The sequence below is a fragment of the Chelonus insularis genome, unplaced genomic scaffold, assembly GCF_013357705.1.
Source record: "Chelonus insularis isolate UGA/USDA-ARS -01 unplaced genomic scaffold, ASM1335770v1 contig_27_pilon, whole genome shotgun sequence".
NCBI classification, from domain to species: domain Eukaryota; kingdom Metazoa; phylum Arthropoda; class Insecta; order Hymenoptera; family Braconidae; genus Chelonus; species Chelonus insularis.
This window is the reverse complement of record NW_023276464.1, coordinates 125835-142142: the sequence shown is the minus strand read 5'-3', so window position 1 is coordinate 142142 and position 16308 is coordinate 125835.

Here is a 16308-nt window from a genome sequence, read left to right as displayed (position 1 = left end):
TTCACACTTCAGTAGTGAGAATGTGTAGGTTCTTTGCAAGACATCATTTTGGACATAACCTAAAATGAATGATGTTATGTTATTTCATACTGTTTAATTTTGGATAGCTAATGTTGTTGTGATGATAAATTTTACCAGCGAATAATAACAACTAGTTTACTAATAGAATTTCAGTTTGTATTTTGATCAACGAGTTACAGAAAGATTTATTTGGATCACAATCACTGCTGTTAAATATCTCGAGGTTTGAATGCTGTTTGAGTGTGAGTGATATCGTTGAATAAGTGTATGTCTGTCGTTGGACGCACAAAATGCTGTTGCAGAAGTTTTTGCGTAGGCCTAAGGATGTCCTTGTTGAGTGTGGGAGAGGGTGTAAAATTCTCATGATGCAATAAGACTGAATCAAATTGGTGGTAAGTGTGAATATTATTGATCGTCACTCAACTTGGTGTCCACCAACACCGACTTGAAATTCCAGCCACACGTGATTGCACGCTCAACAGGCAATGAGTGTGTTTGAGTGGTCTTCTCAACGCGTGAGACGTGCACTTATTGAAAACCTTGCTAACATTCTTTAGTTGAGTGTAAATAAGTACCTTTGCTCAAGTTAAACACTAAAAAATGCACTAGGAAAGGAAATATAGTGTTGCTATACGAACGAGGAAACGAAGTATAGGGCTGCCAGACACTCGTCTGGCAGCCCAGGAGATGCTGTCATCTAAATGGTTGGCGTAGAGATAAATAAATTTTTGAGTTTTTAATACAAACTCATATAATTATTCATACCAATAATAGAATTGTTTTCAAATAAAATTTATACGGATACATTCAACAATACTAACAGAAATTTTGTATTTAACTTTACTCATATCTAAATATTGAGTTGAAATCAAAAGACCTTATAGTCCAAGAGCAGTGTGAATTCCCTATGTATTAATTCTAAAAGAGTTAAAAATATTTTTTTATTGCAGTTTCGCGTAGAGATTAACAAGAAGAACACTTGTGCCAAATGTCATATTTTAAAAATGATTTTTACTATTGTTTATCAACGATTAAAATATGGCGATTTGTTATTATATTTAAAAGTTCAAAAAATTATAGAATGTTTATAATCCATTTCTGAACATTTTCCCGTTAAAATTTTTGGGAGAAATGAATTTTTTCGATTTTTTACACTGTTCGGAACGTCTTTTTTTTCTTTTCTTTCATCAACTTTGCGCATCTGTATTTTTAAATGATCTTCAGACATTGTTGCGTAAACTTGCCCTATCATTGTGCTAGGTCTACCGACGCCGTCGTTGCAGCCATTAACGTTCACGCGAAGCTCGAGACGTGTTCTGTTACCGGTCTTTCTGTTTTTTCATTTAACAATCGTTTTAAGCTCTATCCAAGTTCAAAAAAGTTCATAAAAGTTTTGTTAAGCTCTATAAGCGTTAATAATTCATTGTTAAGGTTATAAATAATTTAGTTTTTCTAATAAATTTTATAACTAGGCTCAAGAAGGTGTCTTTGTGTTTATTCTCCCGCCTCACCACATCCTACAGCGTAGCACATCACCTACGATTATTCTTAGCTCGAAAACATTGAATTATAATTGAAAATATATCAGGCAATTTCTTTGCACTACAAACAGACATTTTTTTGCCATTTTAGGAGTAGATAGAATTTTTTCTGCTCTACAAAATGGCTATCTATATCTATAAACTTTTCTAACTCCATGTAGAGAAGATGAAAAAAAAATTTCCGATTTTTTTCCAACTATTCTTACAAACAATTGCCATAAACAATTGCTGAAAAAAACAATTCCATAGAATTTTTTTTCATAAATATATGACTCATTAATGTTTCTTATTAATTCGATTTTCTAATTCTTTTTGAACCCTATTGCAAACTTGTATTTCTAATTGTTTATAACAAAAATATTATTTATAAATTTTAAACCAAGCACTCTTATATAATTTCAAGTGCTCTTTTCGATTATATTATTAAAAATTTATGATTTTTTTTACGTGGTTTTTTAAACATTTTGGTTTCTTTTTTTATTAATTAATTGAAGAGTTATTCAGCTTCAAAGTTTTTATAAAATAATGAATTTGCTTCTGGAGTCTCACAGTTTCACAGAATTGACGAAGTTTAGTCGAGCATGTGTATCCTGCATTGTGTGACTCAATTTTTTAATATTTATTACAAATGATTATTCCATCAAGGAGAGTTCTTTTTCATTTATGTTACCTAAATGATAACTTCTTTTAGTGAAAAAACTTAGTTCCCAGGATCTTTTTGTAAGAAACGTGCTACACAAAATCTAGAACACGAATAAACTCAGAGCGACGAAAGACACTTCTCCGAAGGTTCGAACAAAATTATGGTAAGGATCAAAAACGGTTCCCTCCATTCGATTCATCAGATCGGTATGCTTGATAAAGTTGGTATGGGAACTTTGTTCTCAGAATCCTCTCCAGGGCTAAAAAATAGTGAACGAATCTTGTATTCAATTGTTTATAATGAATTCAACTGTTGTAAACAAGTTATATAAACGAAAAGTAGCCTATAACCTTTCTGACAACGCCATCTACATGTATGTGTACATGTATGCAAAATTCGGAAGCAATCGGGTAACAATTCCGGAAATTGGCATGGGCAGACAGAACGACACCAGAAATTTATACAGTAGTATAGATAATTGGTGTTTAACGATTTTAGGACTTTTTGTAGTTCTATCATTGTCATTATTCATGCTTGGCGCATATTTTTGTACAGCACAGTCAAAAGGAACTGTTTTTGATGAAATTTGTATAAAGACAAGGATAATGTCTCATCGTGGTATAATAATAAGATGGTGGCGATTTATGCTTGACTATATACGACTGAATACCTATCTATACTACTACTAGCAGATTCCCGTGGGTTCGTCCGTAAATAACCTAATTCCAGAAACCTATTGCTATATGATCGAGTAAATAAAAGAACATTATAGATGTTTGTATTGAAGATGCGGGAACAAATGCGAATTCTATCGTCAGACTCAATTTCTGCTTCTTTACAACAGATTTAATTATTATAAACAAAACGAGTATGCTTTTATACATTTTACACGGTTTGTAACTCGATTTTAGCTACAAAAAATATTACTCGTTGAAAAAACTCAAACATATCGAATAGATTTCGTTTCCAATTGTTTATAATGAATTCGGTCACCAGTTTGGAGACCACCTCAAACAGTCAGACACTGAAAATTTATTTAACAATATATAAGATATAAATTTCTGGTGTCTGTCTATCTGACAACGCTAATCTCCGAAACGGCTTATCAGATTGCGATCAGTTCAGCACGCATGTAGAGAACATTGTTAAAGAGATTATAAACTTCTTTTTGTTCATATAAATCAACTATAATAATTGAATTTATAATAAACATTGAAAATGAAATCTATTTAATATATTTGAGCTCTGTTATATGCTTTTCTATTCAAAAGAATTCAATTTGTTGTGGAGAAACAGAAATTAAGTCTCACGATAGAATTTGAATTATCCCTTTTATCATCAATACTTATGTACATATTTTTTTTTATTAGTTTAACCAAAAATTCGATCGATGCAAACATTGTTTGTCGGGTATACTATGATTATTTATAAAATAGTACTCACCATGTTATCAATGATTATGTTCTACAAAAGATGTGAAAATAATTTTAATACCAACCAAAAAGCAAAAAAAAATTTTCCATTCTTGCAACTAAAAATGGTTCGAAAAATATGAGTCAAATGGTAATCAAACAAAAAGAATTTGAGAAATTAAGACATGTAGAACATTACAAATAATCTTTATTGCAATCTATATAATAATTTAATGTATTTATAATATTATAGCTACCATATACGATGTAGATACAGGTAGTTTTACACATTTATTTTTTATTAGAAATTCTTTAATATTATTCAATTTAATGTAGTAGTATTTGAATGTCATTTTTTTATCACTAACAGGTAGAATAAAAAATTAGAGAATTTATACTGGTAGACTGTTCAATTGACATAAATTAGAATGAACCGTAAGTGTGATGCAATTCACATTCCACAAATAAGATGTTCAGAAAAAAATTTTTTTAGGGAAGTAATGTGAAATAGTCTCTATTCTCATTGGTTGACCGTCCCTATTTAGACTTGTTCGTATCATCGTACTCAGCATAATTTGCATCTTTATTTTTGATCTCTTTCTTTATATTTCTATCATACGCTAACTCGACAACAACCGTACGATGCATTTCCACGTTCTCACAATCTACTTCATATCAATTTATATTACACATATCAACACCATCAAACCGATTCTCAGATGAATTAAGATTATTTGTGTTTTTTGGATTGATCTATTGCTTGATGTTGCGTATTATGCTGTAAAAACGTTGTTGTTACTTTTCTACTTCAATAATATATTGCATGAAAAAAATCTTTTAAGAAAGTTACTTATTATATAATTCATAGTAAAATTAATATAAACTTTTCTCATAATAGGCTACATCACAATAGTACAATTACTCCAAATACTAGACAAATATAAATATATTGTAAAACATGAGTAAGTCTGTAAATAAGTTATTTTTCTTACTCGGTTTCAGTTTCCAGTAGGTTAATTTATGTGTAAAACCAAGCTATGCATCTTTAAATGACATGAATTTATAATGACCATACTAGCTCCATATTGTAATTGATCGTTTTTATTGTCTATCACATTGTGAATGAACTTCTGCATTATCAGTGTTATGTTTGTTTCATCAAAATATTTTCGTAACTTTTTTTTTAAAATGCTTATTGTTCGATTAATATTCCTACTTAGTCCAGTATGGACTCAAACGCATGGATTTGACAACGTGTTGGGAAAATTCATCATCGATTTTAAAATCACATTTCCGTTTTCATACCTCACGGTATTTTCGTGTTCCGACAATACTTCAGGTAGTAGAAAAAAATGTCACGTTTAGTTTAATTTTAAACATACTTTCTTCAATACTTCTTAAGGCTTTGTAAACATTAATTTTTAAATTTACTAAAATTAGTTATTACTTAGAGTGAGGCACTAAAAGAGACGGGGTAATTAAGTGACTAATAGTATTTTCATGGATGAGTGAATAAATACCTCTTTTTCGAAAATATTATTGAAAACTATTTCAGGTTAACTTCACTTGAATTGTAATCAGAGATTATTTTTGTGCTCATTCTTAAATGTCCATAAATAACATTGTATGTTTTGACTGATAAGTTCTTGACTGTCATTTAAATTGTATTGTTTTATTAGAATTAAATTTTTTCTTTTATTTAAACTAATATTATTAGTTAAACACAACAATCAATTAGCGCTCATTTATTGTATACTAAAATTCATTTTACATTAATCTATTGTTACGGAAAGTAATTATGCACTTCACGCGGATGAAGTTGCGGAAATCTACTAGTAGCTTTGAAAAAGTGCTACACGAAGAAAACTTTAAGTAGATTTTATTTAATTTTTCGTTATTCTTACATAAGTTTAATGTACGTATATGGACTGCATAACTGATAATTATTTACTACTAAAAAATTTATGTATTGTTTGAATGCTGTCCAAGTTCACTCAATTATAAATAAAAACGACTGAAATTAAGTTACAATTCTGACATATAGTTTTATGTAAATTTAGAATATACAATATGTATACATAAAAACTGAAGTAAAAATTGACTAACGATATGTAAAAATGAAAACGTATCTCAGCATAAAAGTTTAGTAAAAACTAAATAACAAAGCAACGATTGAATATACATAAGTGATATGTAAAAGTAACATTAGAAATGTCAGGTTAATGCTACTTACATATTTTTTTTTTATTTTATTTAATATGCAGTAAATTATTGTAATAATTGCAACAACATTTCTGTGAAAAATGGATTATGTTTAACATTTAATATATTTTTATTAGAAACTTTAAATCACGCAACGAGTTATTACAATTTTTTTTCATGTTTTTTAGTGATTAAACATTGTTCAACATTTGGAAGATTATTATACAGTATAACATACAAATCGTCTTTTTTTTCACTTCATATGCGAAAAAGTGATCATAAAAACAAATTGGATGTAACTTATAAACTAATAAATATGTCTTTTTTAAATTCAGAACGTAAAGTTTTGACACTATGAAAAAGTTATTGATTACTTAAATTCGTTTTAATACTCAGCGTCAAGTCTAAAATACGATTTATAACAAATATCAATGTTTTCTTGGGGAGTCGAAAAATTATGAGTAATGTTATTAATTGTTAATGATGAAGAAATTTGAACATTTAACTCCCCAAGAAATGTGCAAAATGGCTGGCAGGTAATTTTACTACCTTTGCATGTACCAACAGTATTTTTTGGACTTCAAGTTTAGAAGAACTCCGATCTTTTTCTTTGCCTCACTGCTCTGCGTCCAACAAATATGGTCAGCACGTTTCAAAATGTAAAAGTAAAAATATTTCTGTTCAACTTGGTTTTTACACATAAATTAACCTACTAGAGACTAAAACCGAGCAAGGAAAATAAATTATCTACAGACTTACTCATGTTCCACGATATATTTATATCTGTTTAGTATTCGGAGTAATTGTACTACAGCATTCAATTGAAAACATAAAATAACCTACTGCCAGTAACAAGATCTTCGTTATTCGGTCGTCGTTAGCAGCAAAATCTTCTTGTAGTATAATATATACATGAACCAGCTTAAGTGCACAGTAATATTTATAAAAAATATATCTGTAAACATTCGAACAAATTAAGAATACCACCAAAAGGGGAAATTGCTTTTCAATTGTTTCATAAAACATGAATAATTTATTTAATAACGTAAATTTAAAAAATTATACACACCTCATATGTTTCAGTTGATCTATTTAAAGATGTCATCTTTCACAATATCACTTGATCACTTAATAACTTATAATCACTAAATGAAGTACAGCACTTCAATAATGTGTCCTAACTCACGGCTTCAGGTCACCTAAAAATTCAAACTGTCGATCGATGAATGGAAGAAGTATTTTTCGTATTAGCACACCAATAACTTAGGTAATCAGCTGTTTTTATTTTATCCGTGAGTAAAATCCACAGAAATCTGAAGTAAATAAAACCAATGACTGAATTCTAGGAAATCTACGGTCATCATATGTTTATATTGCTTTGCCTGTGAGTAAATCTGACTCGACAAGAAGGTAATTTTACACAACAAATTTAATAAATGAACTTAAAAACTCTTTAACATTTCTGACAAGGAAATGTAGCATTGGTTCAATGTTAAAATTGCACAAAGCCAATGTAATAATGGGATAAAGAAGTTACATAAATGTACATATAATTTTTAATCAGGTCTATAATAATTTGCACACAAACAGCATGTAGTCCTTATTTAAAATTACATAAAAATTACTCAAAAAATCGACACAATTTTTTATGTAAAATCTACCACATGATTTTTCTCCGTGTAGCTGATTTCTGCGACTTTCATTCACGTAATGTTCATAATTACTTCCATTAGAATAGATCGATCATGATTCGTAGGTGTAGTACAGTTTAATTGTTATGAACAGAAAACTCCGTTCTCTTCATTAAACATAGTCAGTAACATTACTTTGTGAAATAAAACATGCTATTGATAGTTGTCTGATTGAGACAATATAAATATAAACGAAAAAAGTATGTTTCTATGCACGCTATTTACTTGATAACTTTCCTTAGTAAGAGAAAGTAGTTCTCGTCGAAAGAACTCGAACATCTTGCGCAAATTTTTTTTTTTATTTTCTATAAAGAATAAGAGTTCGTCGATACTTATTTCACATGGTTAGTGACCCTTTGTTAGTAAAATAAAAAATTCGCGTTGGAAGAACTCTGATTCATTTCAGAGCTACCGTTCTGGATTTTTTGTTACAACTTTTATTATCATAAACAAAATAAATTGGTTTTTTATGTAACCTAGTGAGTAATTATTTTTATAGAAAAAGAAAAAATATTGCATTGTTACGACTCGTACATATTACATAAATATCGTTATAAATTGTTTATAACAAATTCAATTGTTATAAACAATTTACATATACAAAAAATAGCCTATGTTATTCCTGACATTTATTTTTTATGTTTGCAAAGTTTCATCGAATCGGGTTAGCTGTTTCTAAGATTACCCCGGACAGACAGACAGACGAAAATTATGATAATAGTGATTTACGTTTTAACAACACATGAATAACTTACTGAGCTTATTTTAAGGCAGTGTTTTGGAATCACACAAAGACACTCTAATTCTTTTTATATAAACATGTTAACACCGAAATTTCGAAGTTGATACTATCGACCTAATTTTTTACTCCACCGGTATGGAGATAATGTATTTAAGTAGCTTACGACTTGTCAAAAATGGCAATAAGGAAAATCAATCAAATTAAAAAGTAATTTCTGCAAGTATTTGTTTCTGTAAATAGATACCCACGCAAAAACTCAACGTATTTATGATGTATCTTAGAGACATGTGAAATATAACCAAAATATATCAGGGAGACATTTGGGATATTATGCTTTTGACCGATTTTTATATATCCAGAATATATCCTAGTAATAAAAAAATACATTTATCATACTAACAGGATGAATCTTACATATATTTACATAAATTTTTAAAATGAAAAAAAAAAAAAAAACTTAAAAATTTTCTTCTATTAATTAGGCATAAAAAGAAATTCAAAATTCAGATTTACGATTTTTAAAAGTATTTCAGAAATTTACTATAAATAAAAGAATTATTTTAAAGTAATTTGATTTTATTAATAATTTGCACAATAAAATTTTTGTAAGAAGATGTGACATTTATACTTCTTATAACCTACATGTCTTTTTGTCAATGGCAGTTTAAACGTCAGAATGAATGTTATCCTTTAAACCAGAGTTTGAAATTAATATCTTTTCTTTTGTAGTATTATTGGGAAAGATTATCAATTACTTCCGTAATTGATAATTTTAAAAAAAGTATATCAATTGCTAAATAATCATTATTATCGAAAATAGAATTATCAATTACAGTGATAATTGATAATTTTGTTTTCCAAATTATTAATTGATAGAGTAATTTGTATCTTGATGGATCCAATTGAATACTGAATACAGAAGTAATTGATAATTTAATACCTAAATTTCTTAATTAATGATGAGTAATTTTACTAAGAATTGATTAATATTTTCATTTTTTTTGTTAGAAATGTATCACGTTCCCATAATAAAAAAAAAGTAATACGATTTAACGTATAGTTCAATAATAAATTAAGTGTTGTAAAGTTCACACATGTATTGTGACTATAACACGTATGTTTAAACGATCTTATGTATGTTTTAATGTTCGTCAAGATGTATTAACATTAAATCATACAATCAATCGTTTTAACTTATGTTGTAATGATTAAATACATGTTCTAACGAACTCTTTTTTGTTTAAAGTTGCAATGGCTCCTGGCGAAGAAGGTGATTTCCGCGCCAGGAGAAAAAGAAGAAATAATGATTAGATGAATAGGAGAGAGGAGAGGATGTAAAAATAGGGTATTCCTGTGATATTTCGGGAACTATAGGGAGTTCCTAAGAATCAGATAGACTGGGTAGGTTCGGGATATGTGCTGGCAAAAGCGCGGGAAAAGTTGGATAAGATATTCTCTTTTTCTCCATCCAGGAATTACTTCATACCATTTCTGAGAAGTTTCTGTCATGACAGAAGCTTTTTATGTAAAACGGAATAGCCGGGTATTCCAGGGTCTCGGTTCTTGAAGCCGTCAATTGAAGTTAGAATGTAAATTTTTATGATTATTCTGCTTAATATATATGCAAGTAGTTTCTCACTCACCTTATTCCTCGTTCGCTGGTGGTAGAGAAGTTTATATGAACATTCTATCCCAGATGGACTTTTGTCAGCAATTTGTACACAAATTGACACCAAACTCGTCCAAAAGTTGTCTACAAATATGCTGCCATCTGTTGATACAAATTGTCACCAATTGTAGGTAAGTATTGATGTCAAAATGATGACTTCAATTTGTAAACAAATTGTCACCAACTTTTCGATTCAATTTGTATAAAAATTGTAGGTATATTGTCTACAAATTTATGCTCAAGTTTGTTTATTTTTTGTTTTAAATTTGTATGAATTATTTATCGAAAATTTATTTATTAAATTAATTACTGGTATATGATTGGGAAATGATTTACAATACACATTAATTACGTTTATAGATTGATATTTTTATTCATCATCATTTTAAATAGGCATTAAAACATAAAAGATAGAATATTATCCAACTATATATGATAAACAATTGATTAATATAGATTGTCATTACTTAATTGTTCATAACAGCTTCAATGAATTTAAAATTATGAATTATTATTTCTTCTATTATATATCTCTCGCTCGTGCTCTCTTTGAAGATTCCGCCTGCCCGTATTTGAATTGGCCGTGCTGTTGTTTTTTTCTTTCTGGTGTAAGTTCTCCTTTAATGATCGTAATTTTGCCATCATAGCTGCCTTAAATTTATCCATTGTTGGGGCCTCAAAATTTTGATTATCTAATAAAACATCTAAAGCAAATATTACAATTTAGATTTCTTTCGATTTTTAAGTATGAAAATAAATTTATTCAAAAGTTCCGTACCGTATATACACGTAGCTAATCGTGAAGAATATAGCGGAGTAGACTCTTTGTCTCCAGTCCACGTTATCTCCTTAATAAAGGAACCTTGCAGACTTACATTCATCATAAAGGAAATTGAGTCCTCCATACTGAACCCACCAAGTTGTGTAAAATACGAAACCTGTGCATAAAAGACCTCATTTTAGTTTATTTCTTAAAATTGTATTTTGATTTAAGAACAAAGAAAAACAGTATCAATGAATTTTTGTAAGACTTACCACATTATTATACTCAGTATTAGCAATAGTCTCAAATTCTTTAAATTTTTCTAATGACGTAATCGGGATACAGTCGGGTTTCGTAGTGACTGGACGATTTACATTTCCGCGACGCTGAATTAAAGATTCCTCGATCTTCACCAAGCGAGATTTAATTTCACTCAGATCTTCTTTTATTTCCAATTCAGTTTTTTCTTGTTTCTTCATCTGCCGGTATATTATTCTGCACATAGTAAAAAAAAATAATTTATTAAATCGTTAATATTATGTACTTACAAACAAAATTTAACAGAGAACATATTTCATACGTACGTTAACATATTTTGGATGCAGACTATTGGATTATCATTATCTTCCTCATCTTCCTCATGACTTTCTAATCGATTTCCACCTGGGGAATCATTATCACTCAATCCGTTCTCTTCATTATTGTTTGCATTTTCTTGGCTGCGAATATCATCGCAGGAATTGTCACCGTTGCGTATATCAGTGCTGACATTTTCCTGCCTGCGAAGATCATTAAAATTTTCTCGCTGTCGTAGATCGTTCTTGGAAATTTCCTGATTGCGTGTATTGTTGTTGGCATTTTCCCGCCTACGAAAAGCATTACTGACACTTTTCTGCATGTCGGCATTATTATCACTCAGCTCATCATCGTCGGTGGAGTAGTGACTTGAACATGGTGAATCATCATGTTGGAGTCTAGGACGCTTTGATGGTCTGTTGTTTTCGTTTTTCGATGTGGACGAAATAGGTTGAGATAATTTTCTTCTAATCCCATCAGAAGAATTTTGTAACTTCAATTGGATAGCTTGAAACGTATTATCATCATCTAATGGCGAACGTGGTCTTCGTTTGGCATTTGAATTCTGAAATGAAGCACATAGTGAAGAAATTAATTCACACATTTCAAGAAACTCCTTCAATTGTTAACAGTATCTCTATATCATATTCGTTTCATTAATATACATACATTATATAAAATATCATAGAATGATGTGAATAATGTAATTGATCAATAATAGTTACCAGTATAAAAAAATAGCTATGATCCAACGCCTTTTAATATAAATTAGAGTTTTATTCGTTCTTGCAACTTATTGTAGAAGTTCTGCCACTACATATGATTCAGGTAATAATACATTTTCATTATTATTACTCTCGTTGAAGTCTTCCCAAAGAGGCATTCTAAATCCTTTACTCCGAATTCTAGATATAGGTATTAAATGCAATCCTTCTTCGAAATCACAGCATTTGAAAATGCCAAAATTACATGAAGAAAGGCCAGTATCATAAAAAGATTCTATTGTTTTGAACAATTTAGCTACTAAATAGATTTGATTATCTTTAATAATAATATTTTCGATCGTACAAATTTCGTCATCTTTTAAAATACAAGTATTATTTTTTTTTGATCTAATGAAAAATATAGTTTTTTATACGTCACAGATCTATATTGTTCAACATTAAATTGTGCTGCTGTGAGTAATGGGCCATTGTTATGTGGATAAAGAACAGTCGGTTGCTCCGAATTTTTTAATTTCCTTGATTCAATACATTTTGAACTTTCTGTCAATCTTCTGTGGACCTGCTGAAGAAAATTACCAGGTTTTCTGTGCAAAGTACGAAACATTTGCATATTATTTTCAAATGGAAAACAAGAAATCGAGTCGAGAGATCCAAATCTTTTATAATCATCAGCCAGGTGACATAATCCGTGAATATTATAAGACATAAATTTTAATCCATAAATATCAGGACAAATATCGATGAAGTCATTCAGTGAAGTTCTGGCGTATCTAATATTTCAATCACAAGATGAAGAGTTGATTAAAACACGCATAGCTGAGTGAAGACGTAAAAAGTGTTGATAAATAACATCATTCAGGATTCCAGAGAACACAACAATTCCTGTATATAGTAACAATTGTCGATATTCAGTTGCTTTATATTTTGTAAATTGTATTAATGTTTCAGGATGCCTCGATAATTCACGTGGACAATAAGATATAATATATTTCAAGCGATCCGATGCAAGTGTTACTTTCTGTTTAGGTAATTTACAAAAAGAAGAATAATTACCATTTACTACCGCCTCAAGAATTTTCTTCATGACTCCAAGACAGACTAAATGTATATAGTCAAATGGGACATGTGTTACGGGAAGTATACCTAGATCCATTAGGCATGACAAACCTTCATTATGATGAGAGCCATCATGGCATTGATAATACTCTGAATTTTTTCGTTTCGGAAAATTAGTTCCTATAAATACAGTTGATCGTCTGCCTTGTATTGGAATACTTGCTCCAACTAATTTACATTTAGAGCAAGGGACTGTTGAATTGTGGCCGTAGTGATTGAGTACGAAAGCCCGAGCTGGAGCATCAGCGATGAATGTTCGGAATGAAAATGGAATCAGTTGGTTCTCAAATTTAATACCACCTTTTGTGTGACATAATCGCACTTCATTAACCAATAAGCTAAAAAATTGAACTGCACTTGATGGTTTTTTTTTCCCATAATAAATACCGACTGTTTCTGGTTGACAGTCCGGGACATTACAAATTTTTATTTGAATAGGCCATATTTGCAGAATACCGTCACGATTTAATTGACCACCATCAGTATTAATGTCTATCTCCAAATGTTGTGGTAAAGAATTATCAACTACTTTTCGCAGAGATGATATGATAGCATTTTCTAAACCTATGTGGAGATACTCGCCAGGTTCAATAGGATGAATAACAGCTGGCTTTCGTGGTGTTTGAAGCAAAGTTTTAGTGCTCATGGGAAGTGATTCATGACATTCATGCTTTTTTAATATTTTGAGAATTGCATCACCTTGTTGATGATTAATATTCTGACGGATGAATATTTCAGCTAATTCTCTCCGAAAATTTTCTTTGGTGTGAATTGTTGTGGAGATAGAACAATGACTAACAACATGTAGTGGCGACGTACTATTTTCTTCAGTTATAACATCATCTGGATTATTATCTGTGATTGGTTCAGGTTCATTAATCATTGAAGGTTCATGAACATGAGATCGAAAGAATGGTATTTCAGTACCAACAGGTACAATATCACAAGTAAGTGGTTGAAGAGATGGTGAAAATTGGGAAACATTATGAAAATTTGTTCTTACTTCACGTAATATGCGCTGTCTCTGATTTCGACTTAATTGGGAATATATTTTTCGACTTTTAGAAATTTTCAATACCTTTTTGCGATATTGCTGTGACGAATGCATGTTCAATGTCTCCTCCGCTGCTATTCTGTCAAGAAAATGAGTCGTACCTGTGGAATAAAAAAAATATTCAAATAAACATAGTCTAAGTCACGTTAAAAAGGAATTTATTTCGCGAATTAATATAAGTGTAAAATAGTAACGGAAAATTATGAATGCCATGAAATCGAACAAAACGGACAAGAAACTGTATAGAAACCGAAGACTATCAGATGCTTATTGATTAATTTAATATCTCACTTTCATTACGCGTAGATAATAGACGTAAATGTATTAAAAAGTTATGAAAAGTAAATTGATTATAAATTTGATTTTTGCACAAAGTTCAAACGTAAGTATATTTTGAAAGAACCAAAGTCTAAACCTCGAATCATGTATGGTTCCTACTTCACTATAAAAATTTTTTAAGGGCAAAAGACTAGCTGGCGTCTAATTTCTCGTTTATTTTTTGTCTATTATAATGTATGTTGTTTAAAAGTTTTGATTGTTCATTAATGCGAATGGCACTAAGGAAATTTGTCATTTATATTACATGAAGTGAACATGATATGAAATATCAGACTGTTCGATTATATAACAATTAAAAAATATATTAAAAAGTTACATACCTTCGGGCTCGTTCAATTTGTAGATCACACTTCAACTATTAATGCAATGCAATTATAACTTATCAGTTTCCACTTCACTGTCACCTTCGTATCCTCAATGAACAGAAAAATATTGATAATGAGTTGTATGTTGATAGATCACTGAAACTATTTTTCGTAAATCAGTAGCGTGCACTCGACAATGTTTAAGAATAAACTGAGTTTTCAAGAAATAAACAGCACTCGAAGAACCCTCAACAAATAGTGAACGACGAATAGGCGCCGTTCAGTGTAAGCAAACGAGACATTTTTTATAGCACAAATCCGTACTGAGTCCGTACCTGAAAGACCATTTTTATGGTAGGCGCCGGGAAATTCCATTATCCTTATGAACCAATTTCCACACATTCAAGTGGACAGACGATGTATCGTTAATTCTCATATGTCTAATTTTATAAATTAAATTTGGAAGGAAAGTGTATTGTTCTGCAATCGAGCGGAAGTCAATTGCGCTGTTGTTAAAACACTAATTCATGATTGTTTAATTAGCTGCTAAAAATTCATAAAAATATATATTTACGGAAATTTGTTGACAATTTTGTTACCAAATTTACTGACAAGTTTGAATTAAATTTGTTGACAATTTTGGTACCAAATTTACTGACAAGTTTGAATTAAATTTGTTGACAATTTTGAATCGAAATTACCCGCCAACTTTTGTCATCAATTTGCCTACTATTTGTCGATTATCGACTGCGCTGCCTACAAACTTCTACAATTTGCCAGCAAAATGCCACCAAATGTTTGTGGACAATAATTGGTTTCAAACCTGTCTATCTGGGTAGTAGGTCACGTAGGTGCCCTTTATACCGGCTGTTGGTGTGATAGTGCTATAACAGCAGTGTAAAGTCTCCCAAAGAGGGCGATATAAGTATTTTGTGGCCTCAGGTTTGTTCTGACCAGCACGGATGGCCCTACTTATCCGAAATGGACAAAGAGTTCAAACCCGTCTTGTCACAAAGTGTTAAATATGGGTTCTAATGTTCCAATTGATTTTCGGTTAATAAGAAATACGTTCTAACAATTTTATTAATATCCTCACAGTGAAATATGTGTTTCAACATCCGTTGTCGTTTCATAAAGCTGGAACGGTTTTCCTAAGCAAACAAACATGTGTTTTATCATTTCAACTTATGTTGAAACGAACGTATGTATGTAAGTATGTATATACGTACGGACGTCAGAATTTTTTTCGTTTTCGACATCCGAAGAACTCATCAAGATCTCAACTTCAACCAAAATTACTTCGAAAGATATTATTATAAAATAGATCTGAAAGAAATTTGAACGAATTCAGTCAAGCTGCTTTTTATAATACAATAACTAGTGAAAATTAAAAAATTAGCTGTTTAAAATATTTTTAAGTCACACAATAACAATTTTATTCGAAAATTGAGTCGATATTGACTAGACATCATCGTTCAGAACTAAATATGATTTTTAACAATTAAGCAT